This window comes from Athene cunicularia, assembly GCF_003259725.1.
Source record: "Athene cunicularia isolate RWA chromosome 3 unlocalized genomic scaffold, athCun1 chr3_part1, whole genome shotgun sequence".
NCBI lineage: Eukaryota > Metazoa > Chordata > Aves > Strigiformes > Strigidae > Athene > Athene cunicularia.
This window is the reverse complement of record NW_020799097.1, coordinates 56,572,139-56,586,196: the sequence shown is the minus strand read 5'-3', so window position 1 is coordinate 56,586,196 and position 14,058 is coordinate 56,572,139.

Here is a 14,058-nt window from a genome sequence, read left to right as displayed (position 1 = left end):
TTGTTGTACTGATGTTCTTTGGTGACATGACACTTGGGCATCTGAGCATCTATATGACATACCTTTACAGCAATGTTCTTTACCCAGGTGGAAGAGTCTTGCCACAGTGCAGCAGCACAGGTAAGTTTACTTCTACACTGCCAGTTGGTCCAATTCATATTGCTGTAGCCACCTCCACAGGGAATTTACCACCATCCAGGAGACAGTATTAGAGATAGACTACTGGCCACTTTCCTCATTCAGCAGTCCCTAGGGCTAGATGGATGGCTTTCACTTCCACAAACAGACTCGATTCACCTTTTCCTTCAGTGGCTTCTGCAACTCATGTGAGACTCCACACAGCAGCTTTTTTCCACTTCTGATGGTTTCCCACAACAGGATCCATCAGTCAACACAGCATATTGCTTCTCATGTTGTGGGGCCACAGCACAAGTTACCTCCTTGGGAAGTACTCCAAAATCTCTGCTTTCTTGCCAGTCTTTCTCAGTTCCAGGAGTCTTGGGTGGTTGGGGTTCCCCATTTGGGCCTGTTGCATGTTCAGCACTACCCACTTACTCCACATAGCTTCAGCTGCATGATGCGTAAAGGGGACCCTCCCTTTGAACATCCAGGGCAACACAGGCAACCGCGATGCCAAGAGGAATTGTGCTTCTGTACCATCTACTTTCACAGTGGCTCAAACTGCTGCTAATACCTCCTTTTCAGACACGGTGTATTTTGTATGACATTGCCATGAAATATAATTTAATTTATAAATAATTTATATTATATATATAATGAAAATAAATTTCAAATGTAGTACTAGATAACCCAGTTCACCTATGTAATAAACAACATCTCTTCACAAGTAATTCTTACCCCTCATTAACTTTTGCAGCTTTGAGGAGAATGAATTACTTTTATCTGTCATGTAGGTCGGCTGGTTTTGCCTTCAGTGATGCACCATATACCACTAATGCAGCATTAACATAATACAGAAATATGTTCAGTGTTTTTCTCAAACTAGAAGAATTAGTGGTCCTAAAACAAAAACGTAATTATATTTAATCTAACATGTAGCTGTTTATTAAACAATCTGAAGTGAAAATTAATTTGATAAATGTTGAGTCAGTCAATTAGTTGACTCATTGCAGTGGTATTTTCTTATTATATGATTTATATTGAGTTCCAGTAAAGGTTTTTTTACAGTATGTTTAATTTTAATTTCAAATTTTAAATTACTATATCATTCACAGCATGATAGATATAAAATCCAGCTTATAGTTTTTAAGAAAAAAGAAATCCCCACGATATGGAACTTTGGAGGGTAGAATTCTGTGCATATCACTGAGTAAAATATACCCCAGTTCAAAGGCTCCAACTTAGACCTATTTACTTGAATTCTTTTTTTAATCTATATTTATGTTGTTAAATATACCTTTTGTCAATAACCTAGGACAAGCAGCAGAGTTATCTGAAAATGTATAGAGCTTCCTTTCCTGGAAAAGGAAGGCTGAAACCGTTAGTGGCATTAGGCTCTACACCCTAGTGAGGAATAGCAGCTGAGCATCCCAAAGAGCTGGCAGTTTCAGCTGCTGTCAACTACACAGGTAACAAGTGATGAACAGGAATCAGGCCAAATTTGAGGGCAAGACTTAATCTGAATGTCCTCAGAGATCTTTGGAGGCTTCTACCTCATGAAACCAATATTGGCTTCTCCCAAGCACATGGTCTCTTTTCTAGAAAAGCAAAAATCTGAGCAAAGCAGAGAAATTTAGCAACTGATAGAGCCTTGCCATTTCACAGCCACTACTGGGAACATCACTACATTGATTTGTTTAAGTGTCTGTGTGAAATTTCCTAGCTTCAGGCTGCAGCCCAACAAGTCAAAAGCACTTCTTGCCAGAAAAGAAAGTAAAGCTGTATTTTGCCAATATAAGTCAACTACGATTTGAAAACCTGTTCCTGCTGAAAATTCAAAGAGACTGTAGAAGTGAGATAACCTGTCTAAGAACCCTATAGTTGGAAATACGCCTGCTCCCAGCAGAATTGAGGAATCAAATTTGTAAATCATAACAGCAAGATATTTGCACAGTTAGAAGTCTACAGTATTTTCTACACTGCTTTTGAACATCATAGTCAACTGCTGGGAGATTTTGATTAACCTTTCCCACCTTCAACTAGAGTCAGAAAGGATAATAGTGGTGATTCTGATTTCTGTGTGCTGAGTCTCTAGTGATGCACAAGCAATGGACTGGTTTGATGCTTGCCACCCACTTAGCATGCAGTACAGAAACTCACTCCAGCTCAGTGAGGAATACTCTAATACTATGCAATTCATAGTATTTCATGATATATGCAGCATTATAACCGATCTCTCTCTTTCAAAGAAAAGATGACGTTACCTCTTCCTAGCCTGAGCAGGTAGCCAAGAGTCTGTGGTCTTGTGAGTTATTTCACATGGAGGAGAAACTGGCAGAGTCCATCATTTCTTAGATTCTTAGAATCAGTTTATTACAAAAAGTGTTCAAAGTCACCTTTCCTGAATGCAAGAGAAATTAAACAGCAAAAGCAGGTTTCTTAGCACACAGGTCAATAACATCCCTTTCTAAACAACACTTAGACCAAAAATTCTGTCTATTTTCACAAATGCCTTTTCTAGAAAATTGCCTCTTGTAGACTTTTCTCTCAGCTATTTCAGTTATTCTGCATCCCAAAGATCTGAAAACCATCATATAGCAAAACCCATCCATGCTGTGTCTTTATTTTATGTGGAAGCTGTTTTCATTTCAGCTCTCTGAATACCTACAGAAGCATAATCATTTCTTACCTTTATACCTCACAAAGACCTATTGTTAAACCCAGAAGCTTTTAATGACATTTAGCCAACTATAACAACACCTTGGTTTTGAACACTTAGCAACAGCTACAAAATTTCTCATTGCTCCAAACAGTAGACATATATGACCCCGTGTCCCAACATTTATCTTCAGCAAAAGGCAGATAAAGATATATTATCCTGGTCTTTGGAGATAAAGAAATGGCAGCATAATAGTTCTCATATGTTTTAGTGCTTCAGCTTCACAGTGGTGCAGTGATAAAAAAGGAATTGACTCAGAGCGGCCACAGGCAGACAGCACAACCAGACAATGCAGGTGCGGGCAGAAGGCAAGCCCACTGGTAGTGCTGTCTTTCAAAATCCTGTCAATGGGTAAATGCTATAAAATATACAACAAATAATCGTATTGATTCATGCTTAGCAAAGCCGTGAAACATGATATTACTTCTCTTTCCTGCTGCATTGCTGGAATACTGTTTTCTTTGTTCTGTAATTAAAAAAATCTACTTTTCCTAATTAGCCTTATCTGAGAAGGGAACCCACTGTTCCTTCTAGTTTTGAACTGATACGGGCAGACATCTATCTAGATGTCTGTAAGTATGTTTGCAGCGAATGTCAATATCTTAAAGCCTTCATCTTAAAGTGAACTCTGCACAGATTCACGGGTAGAGATGGTCGTGATATACTCAATGCCAGAATATAAACGAGCTCCTGGTTGTTTTGGATGTTCTGACAAATGCTACAAATCTTCAGTTCAGACTTGGCACAGTCAATCCAAATACTTGGAAACAGAACATTTTCAAATCACCATTTGAAAACATTCACTTTCAGTAGCCAACAAGCAAGCTACATATTTTTGGTATTTACTTTTTTTTTAATCAAGATATGCAATATTTACAAAAATATTTTTAAATATAAACTAAAATCCATGAGGGATTTTGAAGAAATGTTTATAATTGATTTGACTAAGTTCAGCTTTAAGGATTACTTTCTGCTTCTCTTTAAACTAACTGGATTATCTGAAGGATGAAGAAATCTTTGACCTATATATTCTAGTTACTGTCTTTCTTTCTTCCATTTACTCGTCTTTAAAGCATATTAAGACAAGCCAACCCATATAAATGTCTTGCGGGATATAAGATCCAATTTTAGTCATGCAAAAAGTACCTGTGTACCAAAGGAAGACAGATGGACAGATTCTTATTTTAGCACACATTGCATGGCAGAAGGAAACCAGTGGAAAGCAGGACTTAAATTTCTCTCTACCCCAGAAAATTACAATCACAGAATTATACCAGAAAATTATAATGAATTAACAAAGAGACAAAAAGCAACAATAACAACAAAAAAACCCCTTCATGCTGCTTATACTGATACCTCTCATATCATAGCTCATCAAAGCTGTGAACTTAACATATTAACAAGGAGAAAGGACGGACCGGAATGTGGCAGCTTAATTTATCAGTGAATTCCACTTTCGGTAGGGAGGATGTGACAGGCAGATGAGAGAGCAGCACATGAGGAAATTGTTCTTTGCTAGGAAGGAAATGAGATGCATGTGGTGTAAGTAAATATTATTGGAGCAGTGGTCCAAGGACATGAAGCAATCATGCTTTTGCCACCAAGGACCACAGCTAGCTCAGATAACCTCTCCCAAAAGTCTAAGGAAATCGGAATCTTTTGGCTGTGCATCAGGACCGGCCTGCAGTAGCATGCGGTGGGGCTGCACAGATAGTCCTAGGGCAGACAGGCAGTGGACATGTTGCCCTGGCTGTCCACAGTGACGGTAAAGCCATCTTAAAGTACCAATGAGGTGAGTCTCCTGCATCTGCAAACACAATAGATCTTTTTCTTCACTCTCCTGTATCTTGCCTCCACCTTCCTTACCTTCCTTCTTTCTTTGATTAATGCATCGATTTAGATAACACGTATAGCACACCCATCCTCTCTCTAATCCACGTGAAATGCACACCATGTCCAATGCTAAATGACCCAGATGAAAGAATATTTGAGTGGTGAGTTTTAACTGTTAACTTGAATTTTTTTTCCACTTGCCTCTCTGACATACTTCACTGAGAAGTCACTACCATTATGGCCACTGAAAAACAATATGCAAAACAGAAAGATGGCACACACACACTCCTTTAGTGGTCTTTGGTTTCTTTTTCTCCAAATGAATGAAATGCCCCCTTCCCCGCTTCTGAGACAAATAGATTAAATTGGAAGGAAAACAGGCAACAGTAATATTTCATTTTAGGAATGAAGTCACAATATTATTTTCTTAACCAGAGGTAAAGTTTCCCTACCAGACGTAGGCATTTCCAAACTGGGACAGGGGAGGGCACTAAAGAGTTACACATGGATCTGAAAAGTTGAAGAAATGCTTTGCCCAACACCTAAACTGGCCTTACAGTTATTTCAGGCTCATCATGTATACTTCTTTAATGAATAAGAAGCTTTGATACAGCCCAAAGCATTGTAAAGCCCAAGTAGTTGACTGAACTACTTCCTTAATCATTGGGGAAAAGCTGCTGAAGCTAAGCCTTTCTTTTGTGTTTTATCATCTTTCAGCCAAGTAAGGAAAAATACATCCTTGTCAATAGTTTCTAAGAGTGTGTTGGTCTCTGAGAGAAGTAGACACATGGTGTGAACCAGACTAGTACGTTTAGGGATTAGTTTTATTTGTCTCCAGTCAATCAAATCAAGTTCTAGGGTAAAAAATGTTTATAAGGTCCTTGCTCTAACTGGACTAATACCACTAACTGACATATTTAGATAATGGACTGCAACCCTCATTGCACTTCCGAGAAATCTACTGCAAGGTTATTTGCAAATTTACTACACTTGCTCAGGATTTGGCTCCCTATGGGAAGCAAGGATTCATCTTCATGTGCAAAGGGAGTGTGTTTTGTCAACAGAAATCAACAACACACATCTATTTACATAATTAATTACCATCAAGTTCACAGTAGCATAAGACACTGAGACAATTCTTCCTATTTTCTGCCTGTCAGAATGTACTATCACAACTGAGAACATACACTTCTTTGTAAAAGCACATCTGAATGAAGGCTCTGTTTTAATTATAGCAACTTTTTTTTTTTTTTGGGTAGTGGATAATTCTGTAACCAGTGGTAACATTTGTAATGGTGCAAGGCTATAATCAGATCTCATGCATTAGTGGAAAAATTTATCACTGTAGAGATCAGGAAGGCTTTATGAATAGATGTTCAATGGAAGTACAAGGTCGTGTATTTCTCTAGAGACCTTTTATACCACACAGCATGTAATAAAGAAGGAGTAAACCCAGGTGTGTTGGTCAGGCTCAGGATAGTTATGAAGCAATTGTATGCAGTGTCTGTTAGTGTTAGGACATGTGAGGAAAAGCAATTCTATCAGAGAATGAGAGGTCTGAATGCAGCTTTACAGGCCACCAAAACAGTTCTGGTCCACCATTCTGGTCAGCCCTGATCAAAAAGATGAGATATAAGTGGAGCAGATCAGAGGAAGACTACCAAGGAGCTCTGAAACTCTTGTTTTGTAGGCAGTGAACACATATATATCCCACCCCTGGGCCTGATCTTGATATGCATCCCATTCCACATCACAGTTTTCTCTAAAAGGAAATCCATATGCATAGGCTAGACAAGAATCACATCAAATGGTGGTTTAGGAAGAGTTTGGCTTTTTGGATGTCTCCAAGAGAAATCTCAGAAGGAATGATTGCCTCCTATATATAAAATAGAAGGCTAAACACTGGAAAAGGGTCAGACTAACTTATGTGGCAATGTTGTCACAAAAACATACAGTAAAAGACTGACATAGTGAAAATGTGTCTGCAGGTTAGAAGAGATCTCAATTCCCACATAAATGTTTACAATGTCACTGTCACTAGCACAGCTGCAAAACAGCAACAATAGATGCCCTACGGCAGATGAGGTTCCTCCCAGCTACCCAGATGACATCGTCCTTATTGATGTTTTAGAAGGAATATCACATGCAGCAGAAGTGGAGCTAGGGGACAAAGTGATGCGTGGAGGAGCGTGCCTGCTGGAGAGTCCTAGAAAACCCCAGCCCCTGCAAAGGTGTAGTGGAAGAGTCCAGCAGCAGAAGCCTTCCAAAAGCTCACTGCTCCACAGCCAAGCTCTGCTCTGGTTTCCAGAGGAGCACAAGCTTGCTGCCTGCCTTGATGGTACAGACAGACAAGTCCCCTAATGGCTCATGAAACTTGTTTCTCTCTCCGTGATCGCAGTTTCCCATGACAACCATGTTTCTCCATAAGGACACTACGCCTGGCTGCCAAGAGATGGCTGTTTGCAAATGCAGAAATTTCACAGGAGCTGGACCTGTCCCCAGCAGATGGAATGGTTCAAGAGCTCATGGTGTCCAAAATATATACAAAGACAATCCATTTTTTCATTTTTGAAAGAAGCAACAACCAAGACCCATTGCAAACAGAAAAATTCAAGTTCTTTTGAATTTCAAACCAGAACAAACAAGGTATCACTTTCTCTTAAGATAATATCACAAGCTGTGCGCATGTACCCATCTTTGTGCGGGGAACAGGAAACTAGAATCGCAAACACATGCTCTGTGTTACAATAATTTTTTTGAAGGCGATCCAGCTGTTGTGCTACTGTATCGACACAAACTCCCCAAATTGATTGCAAGGGCATCGCCATGAAAAACAGAAATGAGGGAAGCGCCCTTGGCTGCTTGGCCTTCCCAGCAGCTGCAGTGGGGTTTGCAGGTGAGCCGCCCCCAGGTGCTGTGAGGGGACTGGCACTTATTTCCTCACCGCGCTGTGCTGCCCTTGCCCACTCTTTCCGATTACACACCCCGCTTTTGTGCGTCCTGGCTCGCGGTGGGGAGAGAGCCGTGTTGTGTTTTGTGGTTTTGTTCCCTTCATTACCATGCAGACAATATTCGGCTGTTCTCAAGGAAGGTCTGGGATCCCTGCTCTTTTCCCAGGCTTTCTTCTTGACCGTGAAAAGAGAAAAAACAACGAGGAGCCTGTTTGGCTCCGTCCGGCCGAGCCATGGGCTGATGGTGATGTAACGCTGAGCCCGGCGGTGACTGGCTGCAGCCAAACTGGTCATGCTCTGTCCACACATGGCGCGGCCATCGGCTGGCGGCCGCCTCACACCTCGGCCCCCGCTGCCGCACAAAGGCTCCAAGCGGGGAGCATTCAACGGCGAACAAAGCGCCAGCCAAGCATGAAGCTGAAGGGATCTCCCCCTCAGAACAGAGATGGCTCCCAGCCCTCACCCGACTGCCTGCCCAGAGCTCACGCGCTTCCTGGCTCACACAGGGGCACCCGCCTGGGGCTCAGGGGATGGCGATGGTGACTATTATTAGCTGGTGGAACAGGATTTTGTGAAATTGGGGCTGGTGGGGGAAGTAAGCACAGAAGGAAGAAAACCAGATTTGTTTTTGTTTCACAGGATACAAGGCCAGAGCTCAACTGATGTAAATCAGCATAGTCTCATTGCTTTCACTGGCAGATATATTCAGATACATACCAGCACAAAAGGTGATCCATGGTGTCAGATAACTGAAGGTGATTTACCTCTACAACTGTTGCACAGCTCCTTGTTGGACAGTTAGTAACCTAAATGGCTACTAACATCTATTTAAACAGAAACATTTAGGCAGTGGGTTTAAAACTAGCTCGCAGCTTTTTGTCATCTTACGACTTTCCATTTTGCCTAAAACTATTCATTATTCTCAATGCAAAACAAACAAATTCTTAGTCAATCCTTCGGTGATGACTTATAATCAATTTTCCAGTTTTGATTTTGAAAATTATTTACATCCCTATAACTAGAGATAGTTTACCACAGAAAGACACTTAATAATTCTCACATTGCTTGCATGATCTTAGCAAACACTTGACACAGAAAGGTACTATTAAATATTTGAGGTTCCTTCAGGGTAGAAGGTAGTAAATACAGGATTTACATTTGTTAACTAACATGTAAACTAGCTTTACTTTTTCAGGCTTCATTGTGCCTTCACTCAGCCCATCAAAGACTGACTCCTGTGGTGACACGTCCAAACATTTTGTTGCTCACAATAGTTACAGCCTCTTGACAGATCCAGGGGAAATGAAAAGCAATGGAAGCTTGCAGCTTGTTTGCAGAGGGGCAAGACACTGAAAGCACATGATCAGATTTTTCTAAGAAAATATTGGACCTTAACTGAAAGGCAAGGAGAATGAGAAGAAAGGATTAAGCACTCCACGTTATCTGAAACTTCTCTCATCTTAAACTGGATGAACTTCCAAAGTACCAGTCAGTTTACCTTTCAGATGTAGCTACCCAAGATATGGTATCATTTAAACTTGCATAACAGGTGTCTGACAGCATGCAGTTTCATCCTTTTAAATGCCTTCCAGAGTCCTGACTTTGAAACATTCTGTATTTAAATTCAGCCTAATTAAAGGTTGGAAATTAATTCATTAATTGTTAATTATAATGAAAATAACTGCCCAGATACTGGATCTGCATGCCTTTATATTCATTAAAACATAGAGTCAAAGTACAAATAAACACTAAAGCCCTACTAAGTAAACTCATGCTTATCACCCAGCAACACAAATATTCATTAAAAAAAGCCCTCCCCTCAACATTTTCATCAGCCTTTTTAAGTGCTTCCAAATCCATTTGTAATCTTCTTTCTATTACAGACCATTTCTCAAGAGTATGCAGGTGCTGCCTATTTCTGCAGCTCAATGACATACAGTGCATGCACACAAACTGTAATGAACATTTTCATTCAGGAGATCAGAAGTTGCCTTCCGGGCAGTTCAGTCTCTCATTTCCAGGTATTGGCATTTGGAGACTGACACATAAAAAATGATGAAGCCAAAACAGAATTACAGCAAACCCATACATCCATTTGTATATTCAGAGTCTGTTTCTCTTTACCTTGGTATACCTATCTCATACATGCACACACACATACATGTATATTTATGTATGTGCGTGTTATACATTTATGACAGCAGGAAATTTATGCAGCAGAGGGGCTACAATTGCACTAGTAAAATCAGAAATTAGAAGTGCCTGGAAAATGGAAAGGATTTCTCTATTAAAAAGTAAAGCTAAAAAAAACCCCAAAAAACAAAACAAAAAAAATTGTGAATTCCCTGAGCTTGCCACTGTATGTTTTTTACACAAAAGGGAGCTTGAAAGAGCAATGTTTGGGGTTGATTTGTTATTGAAAGAAAAAAAGCAACACAATCTAGAAAATTTGAAAATCTTCCCCCAAGCAGTTTTCTTTGGTAATTCGTGTTCATCATTAGACTTTTTTCTTTTCCTATAATAACAAGCTCTGTTATGACCTCTCCCAGTTTGTTCATGGTACTTTTAATCTCAGGGCTTCGCTCTTCATTGCTGCTAGCTAGCAAAGACTACAATTAACACAAGGTGTTACTTGCAGCCCCGTGCTGTCAGAACTCTTATTAAGACTTAGCAGTTCACAGTTCAACCTGATTTTACCTTACTGCTAGCAATTCCTTGCCAAAGCCGCCTTCCAAGCATGAAACCTGAAAATTTAACAGCAACTTCTTCAAGACTTGAATGTCTAGTCCTGTTTGGAGGGGCTATCCAAAGAAATGGCATCTCTTGTATTTCTTCCACATCCCCTATTTTTTTCACTGGGTCTTCTATTTACAAAGTCGACAGCTGCTTGAGCTATAATTTTTAACAACTAAACACTTCAAACAGTGTACAGAAAATGTGTCCAGAAAGGAGTAAGATGAGGCCTGTGAGTTGCCATGTGGCTTTGTTTTTATCTACTTTGTTATTGTGCTTAAAATTTTCTTCTGTACTATAACTATTTCCTATGCAAAAACTACCCAGTTTTGATTCTGATAGTGACTGAAGAGCAGCAGAACGAACAGAAGGTCTTGAGAACAGATTACATTCAAATAAACCACAAAAGGCTTAAATAGGGCACTATGCCACTTGTGAATACTGGTTTGCTGTGGCAAAATTTCTAAACAATGTTAAAAAAAAAAAAAAAGGTAAAACTTTCATAGGCCTCCAGAGAAAAAAGAGGGCATCTATCTGTACTTATATGTATGTGTGTTTGGTTGTTTTTGATAACAGTGAGCTCTATTGCTGGGGAATAAACATTTCCAGTTCCAGAGAGGAAACCTTCACACTTCAGAAAAGCAGAAGAAAGAAGAGGCTTTTCATTCTGTTGCGAGATGCTGGGGTTTGTATTTGTTTTCTGTGTGGGGACCCAAGTTTTCATGCTGATGGGGAAGTAAAATAGGTCTTTATGGAGTATTTTATAAAGGACTATCAATCATTCCAGTATGAGTCTGAAGCAGAAGGGGAGCAAAGGAGAGGTCATGCACAAAAAAGGTTGTTTCAAGCCATACGACGAATGCAGATTTGACTGTGGGAAAGTAGATTCACATTCATGCAGACCCTGAACTTGGCCTTACAGAGCAGATAAGTGCTGCTTGTGCCCGCAGTATCCTTCTCGCTGAGGTCTACCACCTATAAAATAAATCCTGTAATGAAAGCAGATCACCTCATAATGCAGTCCTGGAAGGGGCTGATTCATCTAATATCTCTTGCTTACAAATGTACTGTGGGGTTACCATAGTTCAGGCAGCCTCATTAAAAGCAGTGCAAAACACGCAGAGCCTGAATGGAGATGAAATAAAAGCCCTGTAGATGGCTGTTACGCATAATCCATTTGTTACTATGCTTCAGGCAAACAAAGGAGCACATTGTTTATAGGGCTGCTTTCTGCCAGCAGCAGGACAAATTCTTATATGATTCTAGGGAATATTTTACAATATTCAACAAAACGAAGAGTGTGCCTTCTTCATAACACCAGTAACATAACTGGGAGAGCGATGAAGGCAGAAGAGAGAAAGCAGGAGTAAAAATGTGAGCTAGGGTAATTAGTAACATTTGTACGGTGAAACTGAAATTCTTACTGTTTGTGAGCACCTGAAGACCTGCAATGGAAAAGAGAAGGAATTTTTTCATTATTTTACATGCATTGCATATAGTAAGTATAAAGTTTAGGGTCTATTCCCTAAACACTAAATTCAAGTGGTTTATAATTTTCCATGCCAGTGGGTGACAAAGTCTCGCTAAGTTTGGATAGATAAAAATAAGAGGATATACTTGAAGTAGAAGTTGGCCAGACACTGAAAACCACAATGGCAGGCACCGAATGAAGCAATGAATGTAACAAGTATAGGACCTGTCTAGTTATCCAATGAAAAAGTTTAAAATAAAATTCCTATTTCTGGTTCTACATTTGGCATATATGTGAAGGCTTTTTTTCCACTGTAACAAATGAATGGAAAACATAGTTTGCAGTCTATCTATTATTTGCTTTCTCATACCCTGGATTAAATGATGTAGATGCAGACTTCACACTGACCTCACTGCAATTGCTCCAAATTCTAAGCCTGCCAACCTAGGTGTCAACCTAGCCAGTTTAGCACCGTAATTCACATTTTTCACCACTCCTTTCTTTCTTCTCCAGGAACTATGTCTCAAGTGTACACTCTCATCGCTCATATATGTGAACAAAACAAAATTCCTGAAGTCAGATTTTTAAAAAGATACTAAACACTCCTTATGCTGGCATAAACAGAGAGGTGGGGTTTATGCCTAAACAAAGGAAACATGGAGATTATATTCAAGATGGACATGCACTACACTACACAGAGCTAAACCCTGCAATTTAAGGATAGGACACTGGTCTGTCACCCCATCTACAATCATACAAGGTGTTAGAAAAGTTTATCACCTGAAAACAAACCTAAGAAGAGAGGTATCAGGGGCGGCGTCCAAAAAAAACCTATTGTGAGGTTTTGTTTAACAGCAGTATAGTAATAGCTGTGTAATCAGCTAAAGCAAGAGATTTTCACCTCCCCTGGTCATGAAATGACTTACCCCAGCTTAGAGGCGGAGGGAGAGAAAGCAAAGCAGAGACCCTGAATGCAGTTAGGGGCCGCAAAAGGGAATCACCATGTCTGCAAAGGAAACAGCACTCTATGAGGGCCTGACTGTTAATACAATCTTTGTCCCATGAAGAGAAGTGGTGGCAAAACATGGCCTGGTGTAAAGATGTGAAGACAGCACCAGGGCAGATATGCAAATTTCTGTGGGAAAACATCTCCTTGGAGGCATTGAGAAGCACTGACATGTTTTCACATAAATCATTAGCTAAGACAGGGTCTTATTTTCCATCCAAACAGCACTCCAGAAGATGGGGGGAACTGACAGCCACCCCTCTTTCATGCACAATCAACCACTTTTGCCTCTACCCAGCTGATCACACAGCAATTGCTTTTCTGTATAATGGTATAAAAGTAGCAAATATGATCAGGGCATAGAAATACTTTCTGTTCTATGGCATTTACTGTTTGTATATCTGGGGTAAATACTGACAATCAGGATACAGGAAGAGCCATGTTCAAATTTCCTAATTATTCATTTTTCTAGACTCTAAGTTTCCAAAATTATCTGAGGTGATGTTTGTGTCATAGATGGCTAATATCTTCAAGAATACAAACTCCAGGGGGCTGGATCTCTGCTTCAGTTGGGAGATGTTATGGACTAAGCAAATGCAGTGAGTGAGTGGGAACTTTTTGACTGTTTTGATGGGTCAAAGCTTAATTGCTGGCATGTTTAGAATGATGGGCTCCACTGAAAACTCAATTTGAACTGGTAATACGCAAAAACCAAGAAGTAATAGCGGACAGCAAATAAATAAACGAGGAAATATGATTTGGTGACAGGGAGAAATCTTAAGACCTCAGAGGAGTAACTTAAATATCCCGAGTAGAGAGATGGGCTGAGGAAAGGAGTGGTGGCTATCCAGCTAGCTGCCGAGTGCGGGGAGCTTGTGTTACTGCAACGAGTAGAGGCACCTACTGAGCAACCAGCAGGTCTTCAGCACCCACCCCAATGGAAAACTGCCCGGCTGCAGGCCCTGACAAGACAGCTAAAGGTGTGCTGCCCCGTTGGCCTTCCTCCAGCCTGCTCCCCAGGCAAGCATCCCGGTCCTGCTCCGGCACCTGCTGCGGCTCCTCCTTCCCCTGATGGGACTGAAAACTCCTGTCTCCTGGTAGTAGGAATCCCTCCATCCCTAGAGCCCCACAGGGCCACACGCACTACGAGTAACACACTCCGCTTTCCCCATGGGTCACTCTGAGAGGAGTGCTTCACACAGACAAATATTTAGCAACAGTTTTC